Below are 13,438 nucleotides of genomic sequence, written 5' to 3'. Positions count from 1 at the left end.
GTATGTGGCTGGCGCCTTAGCCACTTGAGCCACAGGCACCGAGCCCCACCTCAAGGTTTTTAGCATTTTCTCCTTGCTTTGACTTTTGCCTTACAGATTTCTCGTTTGCAATGAATTTTCCAGAAGTTTAACAACCTTGTATCGGTCTAAATGTCTAATAAGACCAAGGAAGTTTTCCTCCATTATTGTCTTAAATAAGTTTTCCATGCTTTTTGATTTTTCTTTGTCTCCCTCAGGAATACCTAAACGTCTCACATTTGGGTATCTTACATAGTCCTATAATTCTCAAAGACTTTGTTCATACCTCTTGTATTTTTCTTCATTTTTGACTAGATTAATTCAAATGCCTTGTTTTTGAGTTCTGAAATTCTCACTGTGCTGAGTGTCATCTGTTGTTACATCATTCAATGGGATTTGGTACTTTCCTAAATGATTCTTTGATATTCAGAAGTTGGTTATGTTTTTCTTAAACTATTATCACTTTAGTGAATTTTTCATTCATGTCTAGAATTTTTTTTTTTTTTTGGTTTCTTCATAGTGGCTTTCAACTTTTTCATTTATTCTGTTGTACTGACTTGTATCCATGTATTGAGTTCCACATCCAATGTGTCAAAATTTCTTTTCTTTTTTTCACTATTTCAGGTTAATGTGAGGTTTGTGTGATTAGGTTACATTGTTTGTTGCAAAAAGTCCAAGTTGTATACGAGTACTTCACCCAGGAGGTGTGCCACATATCCCTGCATTGTACCCATTAGGCTGGAGTTAGTAAGCTCCACAACCCTCTTTCCTCCTTCTTGAATTTGATTGTATTTTTCTTCTCATTTGGGCCTATAGTTGTTCACCTACTAGTTTCAAATTAGTATTGAGCTCATGGGATGCTTGTTTTTCTGTTCTTGAGATACTTTATTAAGGGGAATGTTCCTCAACTCCATCTCAGTAAATACAAAAGAAGTAAAGTCTCCATCCATTTTTATGCTTTATGGTATTCCATGGTATACACATACCACAGTTTATTAATCCATTCATGGGTTGCTGGGCACTTGGTTTGTTTCCACATCTTTGCCATTGTGAATTGTGCTGTTATAAACATTTGGGTGCAAATGTCTATGGTAAAATGATTTTTCTTCTTGGTAGACACCTAGTAACAGGATTGCAGGAACAAATGGAAAGTCTGTTTTTAGTTCTTTGAGGATTCTCCACATGTCTTTTAAAAAAGGCTGAATTAGTTTGCAATCACACCAACAGTGTGTAAATGTTCCCTTCTCTCCACACCCACATCGACATCTGTAGCTTTGAGACTTTGTGATATAGGCTATTCTCACTGGGATTAGGTGCTATCTCAAGGTGGTTTTAATTTGCATTTCTCTGATGAGTAGGGGCAATGAGCATTTTTTCCTGTGTTTGTTGACCATCTGTTTTCTTGAGAGAAGTTTCTGCTCATGTCTCTTGCTCAATGATAAATGGGGCTCTTTGCTCTTTTCTTGTTCATTACTATGAGTTCTGTAGATTGGGGTTATTAGGCCTGTGTCAGATTCAAAGCATACTAATATTTTGTCCCATTCTAAAGGCTGTCTGTTTGCTTTAGCTGTGTTCTTAGCTGTGCAGAAGGTTCTTAGCTTGATTATGTGCCATTTATTGATATTGGGTGCTGCTGCTACTGCCAATGGAGTCCTCTTCATAAAATCTTTTCCCAGGCCAACATGGAAAAGTTTTTCCCATACTTTCTTCTACAGGTTTTATTGTTTCATGTCTTAGATTTAAATCTTTTATCCAGCATGTGTCAGTTTTAGTAAGTAGTGAAAGGTGTGGGCCCAGTTTCAGATGTTTACATCTGGCTAACCAGTTTTCCTAGCACCATTTATTAAAGAGGAATTATTTTTCCCAGTGTATGCTTTTGTTTTGACAGTGGTTCTCAACCTTCCTAATGCTGTGACCCTTTATTACAATTCCTCATGCTGTGGTGACCCCCAACCATAAAATTATTTTCGTTGCTGCTTCCTAACTGTAATTTTTGCTAGTGTTAGAAATTGTAATGTAAATATCTGATATTAGGCGACCCCTGTGAAAGGGTTGTTCAACCCCCAAAGGGGTCACGACCCACAGGTTGTGAACCACTGGAAGACTAATTGGTGTTATGAGGCTAGTTTCATCTCTACTGCCTTAAGGCACTCAATTTCATTTGTGAAAGTTATTTTAAATCTAACTTTAATTCATAGGAACCCATCACTCTTCTTCCATCTAATTTTTTGTTACCTAACTCCTTCCCCTGTCTACTTTCACCCACCATGATTGTCTTTCCTATCCCTCAGGTAAGACCAGGTAGCTATAGGCCTAAGTCAAGCCTCACTCTAATAAGAGATTGCTTTTGGATTTGGGGCAATAGTTTTCATGGTGGCAAATCTTGAGGTGAATGTGTGTGATATCCAGGTTCTATTAGCTGTGTGATATCCAGGTTCTATTAGCTGTGTTGTATTTGCTAAAGGCTCTGGCTCTACAAATATATGTATTTTTCTCAAAAAAAATATATATTTTCTACTCTTGGTAGAATGCCATGGTGTCACAGCTTATAGCTGTGGGCAAGCTCAAACTTGTGGGCTCAAGTGATTCTCTTGCCTTAGCCTCCCAAGCAGCTAGGACTACAGGTGTCTGCTACAATGCCTCGTTATTTTTTGTTGTTGTTGTTGGCATTGTCATTGTTGTTTAGCAGGCCTAGGCCAGGTTTGGGGTTGGGTTAGAACCTGCCAAATTCAGTGTATATGGCTAGCACCTTATCCACTGTGCAATGGGTGCCGAGCCTCTACAAATATTTTTTTAAAAAAGAAATATCTAGATGTGGTGGCATGTACCTGTAGCCCCAGCTCCTTGGGAGGGTGAAGCAGGAGAATTGCTCGAGCCCAGGAGTTTGAGGTTACAGTGAGCTATGATTGCACCACTGCACTACAGTTTGGGGAGGAAAAAGAGACTTTAAATTAAAAATGGGCATTCAATCTAAAAAGATAAAAATTTAGCATTATCAAAAAAGTTAATAAAGACTCAAGATGTCACTATAGTTGTTTATTACTCAATCTAATGGATTTCTCGCCACAACTGCTGTCTTGCTCTGCTAGGGTGTCATACACAGACATTCAGATACTTTTCTACAGGTTTTGGTTGCTAGTAAGGATCAAGACTAAGAGTAAGAAGACTCCCTCTTTGACTGCTGCTTCCTCTTCTTCATATCACAGTACAAATGACAAAGAATATTACACAAAGAAGCTTACCATCAGAAACAGAAAGAACTTGGTATCCCCAGTGCTCCTGAAAATCAATATCCCAAATCTCAATCTCTTAAGTTGCATGCATTAATATAGAACACATATATATGTATTAATTCATTTATATATTACCTTGCATTGGAGACTTCACTTGAGTCTGATTTCCATTCACTAGTGCTGAAACATTAAAGGATAAGACATCCCATGACTTCCTGTTTGAGTTGAAAGTAGTTACAGTTATTCTTCACCTTATAAACTGGTTGACCCTTAAAAGCTTCACATGGAAGTCAGTCACTTGGAATCTACTATGCCACATTCCCTAGAAGTGGTAGTTCACATGTTTGTGATAAATATTTTATAACCCCCCAAAAGTTAATGACTCAAGATTTAAAAATAGTTTTTATCAATGAACCTGACCCAATGTATGAAATGCTTTTATGGTGAAATTTATTTGAATCTAAGTTCAGTTCATAGAAACTCATCACTCTTCTTCCATCTAACTTATTGTTTTCTAAGTCCCTCCACTGTCTCTTTCCTTTCACCCACCATGGTTGCCTTTCATGTCCCTGGATAGGGTCAAGTAGCTGAAGGTCTAAGTCAGGGCTTCCTCTAATAGAAAGTTGCTTTTGGGTTTGGGACAACAGCTTCCCAGGTGGTAGAGATGTGAGGGGTGTGGGACACAGCCGGGCTCTATTAGCGGTGTTGTATTCTGCAGAAATATATATTTTGTCCTCTGTTACCTCCACCTTGCTCTAAATTGGATTATCTCCTCCTTTCACCCAATCTAGTAAAGTCTCATACTCAGGCATTCTGAAAATTTTCTAAGGATTTTGGCTGGTGGTTACTCAGGGTGTCAAACACACACTAGGAAGAGGAAGCATTCCTCTTATTATCTGGTCATCTTTTACCAACCAGATCTATAAAAGATAGAAAGGCAGTTATGCTACAGAGTGACAACTGTGAAACAGTGTTAAAGACACTCTGTATTGCCATGGATGCTTCTGACGATGAAATTCTAAATCTCAATCTTTTGGGATGGGTGTGGTGGCTCGTGCCTGTAATCCTAGCATTTGGAAAGCTGAGGTGGGTGGATCTCCTGAGTTTGAGACCAGCCTGAGCAAGACTGAGACCCCATCTCTAAAAGAATAGCTGGATATTGTGGCAAGAGCCTGTAGTCCTAGCTACTCAGGAGGTTGAGGCAAGAGAATCACTTAAGCCCAAGAGTTTGAGGTTGCTGTGACCTGTGATGCTATGGTATTCTACCAGGGGCAACATAGTAAGACTTTGTCTCAGAAAAAAAAATCTCAATCTTTCTTTTTCTCTGTGTTTATGTGTCTGTGTCCACATGTTGATTCATATATGTGTATAAATATGTATGTAAATAGTACATTTACATACATACATTTGCTTCCCTACATAACCTATTTATTCATATATCCATATTGGTTTAATTATATTACACATTTCTCTGAGAGATTCATCATATGCTTCTGGTGTGTATTCATGAGAGGCAGAACAATAGGATTTAAAAATAATTATAGTCATTATCTGACTTCCCAGACTTAATTATCTACAATTATTTTATAACTTCTATACTGGTTGATCCTAAACTCTTATGTGACTTAGTTTTTTGGAAACTTTTATATAGTTTATCCACAGAAATGTATCTCTCTCTCTCTCTCTCTATATATATATATATATATTTTTTTTTTTTTTTTTTTTTTTTCAGGTTCTGGCCAGGGTTGGGTTTGAACCCGCCATCTCTGGTATATGGGGCTGGTGCCCTACTCACTGAGCCACGGGCACCGCCCATGACTCTATATGTTTGTAATTAAAATCTTGGGCCTATGAAAAAGTTTAGTGACTAAAGATTTAAATTCAGTTCTTATTGAACCTAACCACAGGGAAAAGCATTTGATAAATGACTTTTGAATTCAAATGTAGCTGATAGGTATAGATCCTTTTTAGTCCATCTAAATGCCTGATTCTTAAGTCCTTCCATCAACTCCTTGCTTTTTTAACATTTTATATATTTGTTCATTTATATCTTATGTTGCATTTGTGAATGCATCCTAGGATATTGCTTTCAGTTCATATGAGGCGGTGGCAAAGAATGAAAAAGATACATAATAAGACGCTGTGTTACTCTCCACACTTAACGTGCTGGTTCCAATTTGTTAAAACTTCTATGTAACTTATGAAGTAGTTGGCCCTTGGTTCAGATGTAATCAGTTATTTGGAGACTTGTATGTCTTTCTTTATGAAAATGTATCCTTACAAGGTTGTAATAAATATCATAGGTCTATAAAAAACATTTAAGTACTCATGATTTAAGTTCAGGTGTTTACACCCGAAGCTAACCACAATGTCAACACATTAGTGATTTAATTCATCTCAAATTCAGCTGCAGTTTCTAGGTACAAATCCTCTTTTACCCCATCTAATTTCCTGACTCTCATGTCCCTCATCAACTCCTCACTTTCACAGTGTGAAGGCCTTCCCTGCTTTCACATATGGTCAAGTAACTGCAGGCCTGAGGCAGGGGCTCCATCCAAGGTGATGCTGGCATGATTTTAGGACACCAGCCTCACGTGGCGGCAGAGCTCTGCACTGTGAGGGACGATTCTAGGGTCTACTAGCTCCTTTCTTGTTCGCTGAAGGCTCCTTTGCTCACTGTCCACTGCTGGCTCCTCCTTCCTTCCGATAGGATTCTGTCTTTCCTGGGCCCACACTGTTACAGTCTCATACACAGTAACCTACGGTGACACACACTAGGTGCAAAAGACTTCCTCCTCTGTGAGTTGTTCTTCCTTTTCCTACTTCTATTTAAAAGACAAATACTATTCCATACAGAAGCTTACCATGAGAGAACGTTAGAAACACTAAGTGAGGGAGCTCTGTATTCCCATGATTACTGCGAAGAGGGAATATCCCCAATCAAAATTTCTCTGAAGATTGTGTGCATGTATATACATTCATGTATGAATGAACGCATGTGCAAATAAATGTACATATGTATTATATGTTTATTTAAAAATATTTCATGTTGTATCGGTGAGACCCCAGGATAATCTTCTCAATTCACTTGGAATAGTGTTAAAAAATTAAAAAGGTACACATACATGCAAATATACAACAAAGGTGATATTGTAGACATCATGGGAATTAGTACTGTTCCAAACTGCATGCCACACAAATACTACCATGGCACGGCTGGGAGAGTCTACAGTGTCACCCAGCATGCTGTTGGTATTGTCAACAAACAAGGGCCAGATTCTTGCCAAGAAGATTAATGTTCATTTTGAGCATATTAAGCACTCTAAGAGCCAAGATAGCTGCCTAAAACACATAAAGGAAAATGATCAGAAAAAGAAGAAACCCAAAGAGAAGGTAACAGGGTTCAGCTGAAGCCCACTGCACCCTGGGAAGCACACTGTGAGAGAACCAATGAAAGGAGCCCATGCTGCTTGAATGAATTCTCCAGGAATTCATGGTCTAACAGGTGTGCAGTGCAGTCCACAGGACAACTGGTTGAAAGGGGGCACAAGGCTGGAACCAACCCCGTATGAATTCATGGTATAATAAGCAGAGCAAGCTTTGTGATAGCCGGTGAAAAATACCCTGAGCTGCTGGAAACTGCTCCTTATGAATTCCAGGCATAATAGGTATAAAAAATAAAAGGCTACTGTAAAAATGTTTCTCTTCCCTCAGTAGAAGTGTGGTGTCCGCTTCCCAAAAGAAATACTTAAAGAAAATTTTAATAGTGTTAAAGCATTAAAAAGACACCACAATAAGACACCTTGTTACTCCTCAGACATAACTTTATGCTTCAGATTAGCATAAATTACTGTGCAATTTATAAACTGGCTTATCCTAATTCAAATTCTATCAGTTATCAGGAGATGTATTTGCCCTTCTCCATAGAAACGCATCTTTGCAAGTTTGTAATGAATACCTTACACCTCTGAAAAAATTTAATGACTAAAGATTTAATTTCAGGTTTTTACTATCGAAACAAACCACAGTGTAAACACATTGTGTGATGTCTTTCAAATTTAACTGCAGTTCCTGGGCACAAACCCCTTTATTCAGTCTAATTTCTGGATTCTCAAGTCCCTCCATCAACTCCTTATTTGCACAATTGTAAAGACCTTCCCTGCCTTTCCTGAGGTAGGGACTCCATCCAACCTGACAGTGAGTTTGGGTTTGGGGCACCAGCCTCTCATGGAGGCAGAGCTCTGGGAGTTAGGGCATGGTCAGGGCTATTAGCTCCATTCTTCCATGCTGAGGACTCCCCAGCTCCCTGCCCACTGCTGCCTCCTTGTTCCAATCCAAGATAGGATTCTGTCTTCCCTGGCCCATGCCAGTAGAGTGTCACAAACAGAAAATCTTAGTTTTCTCAGCATTTCCTGCTAGAACTAAGTGTGGCAGTACAGTAATAAGAAGCATTCGTCCCATGACCTGTTTCTCTTTTATCCCACACAATCGTAAAAAGGTGTAAAGTCAACTACAGATGCTACAGTGAGAGGATTGGAAACAATGCCAAAGACGAAGTGTATGTCTGTCTGAAAATGAGAGTGAAAAGAAAAAAAACTCACTGTACTGCCATGGATGCTCCTGAGAGCACATCTCACCAATCTCAGCCTCTCTCTCTCTGTAATTGTTCTCTCTCTCTCTCTGTGTGTGTGTGTGTGTGTGTGTGTGTGTGTGTGCACATTGATGGCTTTACCACTGGATTCTCTTGCCACTTCATTCATAAGCTTTCTAGGCTTTTCTGATTCTTCACGCTCTTGTGTTTTGATCAGCTGGTTCTTTACCTACGGGACTGACTGCCAGGGTAGAGAAGCTGCTCCAGTGAAATGCTCGGCTAGGAGTCCGTGTCTGCATGTGTGTGTGTGCATGTGCACACATCTTCACTTAATCTTTTATAACCCAGATTTCACCGATGACTTTACAACTGGATTCTCTTTGTCACTTCATTCACATTAAGCTAATTGCTAAAAATGGTCAAAGTCAGACATGTACCATTCTAATCTTACTTTTTGCATCAGAATGCTACAATTACTCTACAACTGGTGACCTGGTTAATCTTTAATAATCATGTGCATGTACCGGGGTGCTTGAGTTACGGAGGAGACACGTTCCTGAGAATATATTTAGCTTGGATTTGTGTGAAACTTAAATCCTAGATGAACAACGCATATTTGATAATAATAACGACACTATAATGGATAATAGGTGGTAATAAGAATACAATGTAATAATACCCCTGTACTGTAATATGAAGCTAAAGAGGCATCAAGGTGGTAGTCTCTGTGGATCTGGAGTTGAAAAAGGCCTTCACAGAGCTTCAAGCCAAAGTTATTAACACTCAACAAAAGGTGAAGCTTGCAGACAGAGAGTGAACAGCTGAACAGAACAGAAAAAGAACACACGTCTTATAGAAGATAATAACATGTATGAAAGTGTAGGAAGAATGTTTATTCTCTAGTCCAAGGAGGTAATTCACAATCAGCTATTAGAGAAACAGAGAATAGCCGGAGAATAAATTAAAGAACTAGAGCAGAAAAAATCCTACCTGGAGCGAAGTGTTAAGGAATCTGGGAGATGCTGATGGCACGAAGGGCCCAGGAGGGAGCCTCCAGGGGAAGCCCTTCCTCCCGACCCCTGCTCTGATGAACATTTTATCTGGATGGCCTAGCAACCTCGCATTTTCTACATCTTTCTGAGCCCCTTTCAGTTCCTAACACTGTAATTTTCACCCTGGCTCTGCTTGCCACCCTGCCTAGACACTCTCCTCTCCCAGGATGAGTCAGAAACTCCTAGGGGAGGGAAGGTGGGAGTCAGGACAGACAGGTTCACTCACTATCCCTGAACCTCCCACTATGCACACTGATCAGACCAATAAAAGGCCCCTGTCTCACCCTGCTAATATGCTTTTCTTGAGCTGAGGGAGGATGACAGAGAGAGAGAGGTAGTGGCCGTCTCCACCTCAGCTCCCTCTGCATTGGAGCCTTTCCTTCCTTGGGGAGTGTGATCTCGTCCTTTTTTTCTCTTTCTGTGTCTTTGACTAATGCTTCAACTTCTGGGCCTCTGTGTGTTTGTGGTATGTGGATGAGGAAGAAAGCAAGCTTAAGTTCACAGCGGAATGTAAGTGAACAGAATAGCTGTCCCTCTTGTGCTGTCTGCCTAAAGATTCCTTTCCCTGCTTATTTCTAAACATTCCAAAAGAAATGTTTCTCCATTTGGCCAATATTATAAAACGGACAATGTAATCCTGAAGCATCCTGGAGGCTCAGGGATAGTGAGTGATGTGCTAGGCTGGCTCGTCCCAGCTTAGTAGAGCTGATTATTCAATTTTAAGGAATTTTGTTTCAAGCCAGTTGTTAAACACAGCCATTATCAAAGACTATGTAAATGTGCAAATTATGTTAAAAACAAGGAAAATATTCAAAACTAAAAAAAAGGAAATTAAAAAAATTATTGAGATCATTCTTTTAATTCAAATAGAGCATAAAAACAAATGCATATAAAAGCTTAGAGATAGGAAAAGTGTCACAAAACGACATTAATGGTGAACACTCACTTAACATTACATCAATGTCTTGCTTACAGGAAGGGGCATTTTGAGGCCGGGAGGCTAACATTCATTGGAAGATGATGCTGGAGATGGTGCTGGAGAGGATGGAGGGGGTGCTGGAGAATCAGGATTTGATTCTGTTGCTGGAGGAGGGAAGAATACCCTTGAAGTTGGTTTCTTGGACATGGTATCCAGGGGAGTTTGCACAGCTTTTTTCTTCTTGTCATTGTCGATGGCCCTGCAGCTGATGTCCTTCCTAACTGCACAGAAATCCTTTGTAAACTGTTGGATGTTAGCATCTTACTCCTCAAGCTTAGCAAATCCTGCTTCAATGAGATGAAAGGCTTCAGCTAATTCTTTCTTTGTAAACTTTCTAGGCTCTTCTGATTCTTCATGCTCTTGTTTCTACCAGCTGTTTCTCTATTTGTGAGATTAGCTGCTAGGGTGGTGATGCTGCACCAACAAAATGCTTAGCCATGTGGGTTTGTTTACATGCATGGAAGAAACTAGTTCCCAAATTATTAGTGTACTTATTTAATTGTAGGAGGCACCTGTGAGATATACCTTGGTAATAAGGGACTGGGAAGGGATTTAACATCCTTTAACATCACTGATCTCTTGTTAAAGAGCACTAGAGCACGTGACAAGAATACCAACATTATTGCACAGTAGCCTCCACACCTGTGGTGTATTACACCTATAAATAACCTCAGGAGAAGCTGCTGCTGGAACTAAGACTGGCGGACTGCTGCTGAGATTGCTGCCGAGATTGCTGCCAAGATGCTCGCTCCCACTAATATTGACTGTGACTTCTAAGGTGCTTTGGCACCTGAGACAAGTGGCGACCCAGATAGGACTTGACATTTAATTATAAATTATCCTATTGGGAGCTTGTTGGTAAGTACAGACACTGTACATTGGATCATCTCTAACCTGGGAACTGCCTATAAATCACTATTTTGATCTGGTTTGCCATTTTTCCTAAGTCATAAATGAGGATTTATAAGGTGGTAATGAATATCTTAGACAGTAAAAATCATAATGTATCAGATTAAGTAACTATGTCAATCCTCATATGTGACAGTCGTTGTGATGGCATTTCTTTCAAGATAAACTTTAGTTTGTATGTTCTTATCCCTTTTATCCATTGAAATTCCCCATCTTGGCTCGGCGCCTGTGGCTCAAGCAGCGAAGGCGCCAGCCACATACACCTAAGGTGGTGGGTTTGAATCCCCAGCCCGGGCCCGCCAAACAACAATGATGACTGCAACCAAAAAATGGCCAGGGCTGTGGCGGGTGCCTGTAGTGCCAGCTACTTGGGAGGCTGAGGCAGGACACTCGCTTGAGCCCAGGAGTTGGAGGTTGCTGTGAGCTGTGATGCCATAGTACTCTACCCAGGGGGATAGCTTGAGGCTCTGTCTCAAAAAAAAAAAAAGAAAGAAATTCCCCATCTTAATTGCCATCGCCACCTCCTTACTTTTCACCTGTCAGTGCTGTCATCCTTTCCCAACAGACAGTGGCAGGCCTGAGGGAGGGGCTGTACACAATGTGATGGTGGGTTTGGGTTTGGGGCATCAGCCTCATGTGGTGGAGAAGCCCTGGAGGGTTTATTCTTTCTGCTGAGGACTCCTTGGTTCCCTGCCCAATGCCACCTCCTTCTTGCTCAAATAGAATTCTCTCCTCCCTTGGCCCACACCTGTACATCTCATTTCCAAGTAAATAAAAGTAACAGACACTAGAAGTAAAAAAGTCTTCCTGTGTGAGTTGTTCCCTTATTTTCCAAAAGACCAAGGACATTCTATAAAGAAGCCTATTGGGTGAGGACTTTAAGGCACTTTTTATTCCCACTGATGCTCATGATAGCAAATAACACAAATATCAATCTCTCTGTAATTGTATGTATAAATCTGTAAGGGTGTGTGTGTATATGCATTATATATATGTACTTATTCATTTTTATCACATATTGCATTAGTGGGTCTGCCAGAAGATACTCTTTCAATACATACAGGGCAGTGCTAAAAAAAGAAGGTGCATAGTAAGATAGCATGTAACTTCCTAGAACTTCCTAGACTTCCTTTTTAGCACAAGTTAGTTAAAATTACTTTTCAACTTATAAACCGTTAAAGAATTCATGTGTGTATTTACTTATTTAGAATCTGATAAATCCCTAGAAATGATAATTTATCTGATTATAACACACACATCAGACCTGTAACAAATTACTAACTCAAGGTTTAACTATGTTTCCTCACTACTGAAACTAACCCAATGGGTAACAGTCTTTTGTGGTAGAATTTATTTTAAACTCAATTACTGTTTGTAGGTAATCAGTCCACACCATGCCCTGCTCCTGGCCTCTCTCCATCACCGCCTCACCCTCATGCATCCTGCTCATCTTCCTGCCCAGGAGATCTGATCAAGTAGCTGTGGGTTAAGACATGGGCTCCAACTAATGTGATGGTGGGTTTAGGTTTAGGCACCAACCTCACATGTTGACAGAGCTCTGGAGGATGAGAGACAAATCCAGCTTCCATTAGCTCTGTTCTTTTTGCTGAGTGCTTCCCTCCTCCCACCCTTGCTCCAGAAAGGATTCCTTCTCTGTAGGCCCATTCTGGCAGGACAGGGAGCATGACAGTGAAGAGTCTCAGACACAGGAAATGGGTGATCGCTTCCTAAGGAAGTAGCTGCCAATACCTAAGGGTGGCAAGTACACTAACAGGAAAGAGCAACTCTCCTGTGACCAGCTCATCTTTATCCAACTAAATCTAAAAAAGATGAAAAGTTACCCACAAATGCTTAGGTGAGAGTTTAGAGACAGTGTCAAAAAACACTCTGTATAGCCATGGATGCTCCTGAGAGAAAATGTCACAGATGTCAATCTGTCTTTTTTCTATATTTATGTTGTGTATACAGGTTGTGCAGGTATATGTGTGATAGGAGTATTTCTGCACGTACATTTATTTATCCGTGTGTGTAGTTGAATAACTCACCTTATATTGATGGGAGACTTACACATTACTTCTATCGATTCCTTCAGATGTAGACTAAGGGATTATAAAGAAATATAATCAGATAAGACATAATGCTAAATTTACTTTTTTCGGATAGTTTCTGTTACTCTAGGCATGAACTGGTTTATTTTAAAACATTCATGTGTGGAGAGACTAAACATGGGTGACTGGAAGCAGCCACCATACTCGCCACTCCCAAGGAAATTGGGGAAAGAAGCAGGCAGCTGCCTCCATTAGGACTGCTCTTCCCAGAAACAGCAGGGGCAAGTGCAGACAGGAAACGCGGGCCCCTCAGAGTGAAAAAAAGTGAAGTGGAAACTCCTAGGAAGGAAGCAGGAGACAGGGAGCTGCGTATAACAAGATGGAGTCTGCCTGGGGCACTGTACTAGGTCTGCCATGCAGAGGGAGCTCAGCCAGGGGCCGCTGCCGGGTCTGACAAAGACCCATCTAAAAGCTGTGCAGACTCTTAACAGTAGTCAGCAGGCACAGCGGGGACCAGCTAGCGGCTAAAGCCGGCCTCAGCTCTTGGGTCACCCACATGCGTCCTCCATGGGAGTGTAGGTGGGAGTTGGACCAATTTTGGCTGCCAT

The 13,438-nt window shown here is 40.5% G+C and overlaps 2 pseudogenes; one reads left to right on the top strand and one right to left on the bottom strand.

The window, feature by feature from the left end:
- LOC100952329 overlaps window positions 1-2,287 on the bottom strand; it is a 3,699-nt pseudogene extending 1,412 nt beyond the window's left edge.
- A 4,171-nt stretch (window positions 2,288-6,458) lies between these two features.
- LOC105887782 lies at window positions 6,459-8,930 on the top strand (annotated as a pseudogene).
- The last annotated feature ends 4,508 nt before the right edge of the window (window positions 8,931-13,438 follow it).

This window comes from Otolemur garnettii, unplaced genomic scaffold (assembly GCF_000181295.1).
Source record: "Otolemur garnettii isolate 467f Iridium unplaced genomic scaffold, OtoGar3 scaffold00120, whole genome shotgun sequence".
In the NCBI taxonomy this organism is placed as follows: Eukaryota; Metazoa; Chordata; class Mammalia; order Primates; family Galagidae; genus Otolemur; species Otolemur garnettii.
Note: the sequence above shows the minus strand (reverse complement) of the source record. Positions and strands in the feature narration are given on the sequence as shown.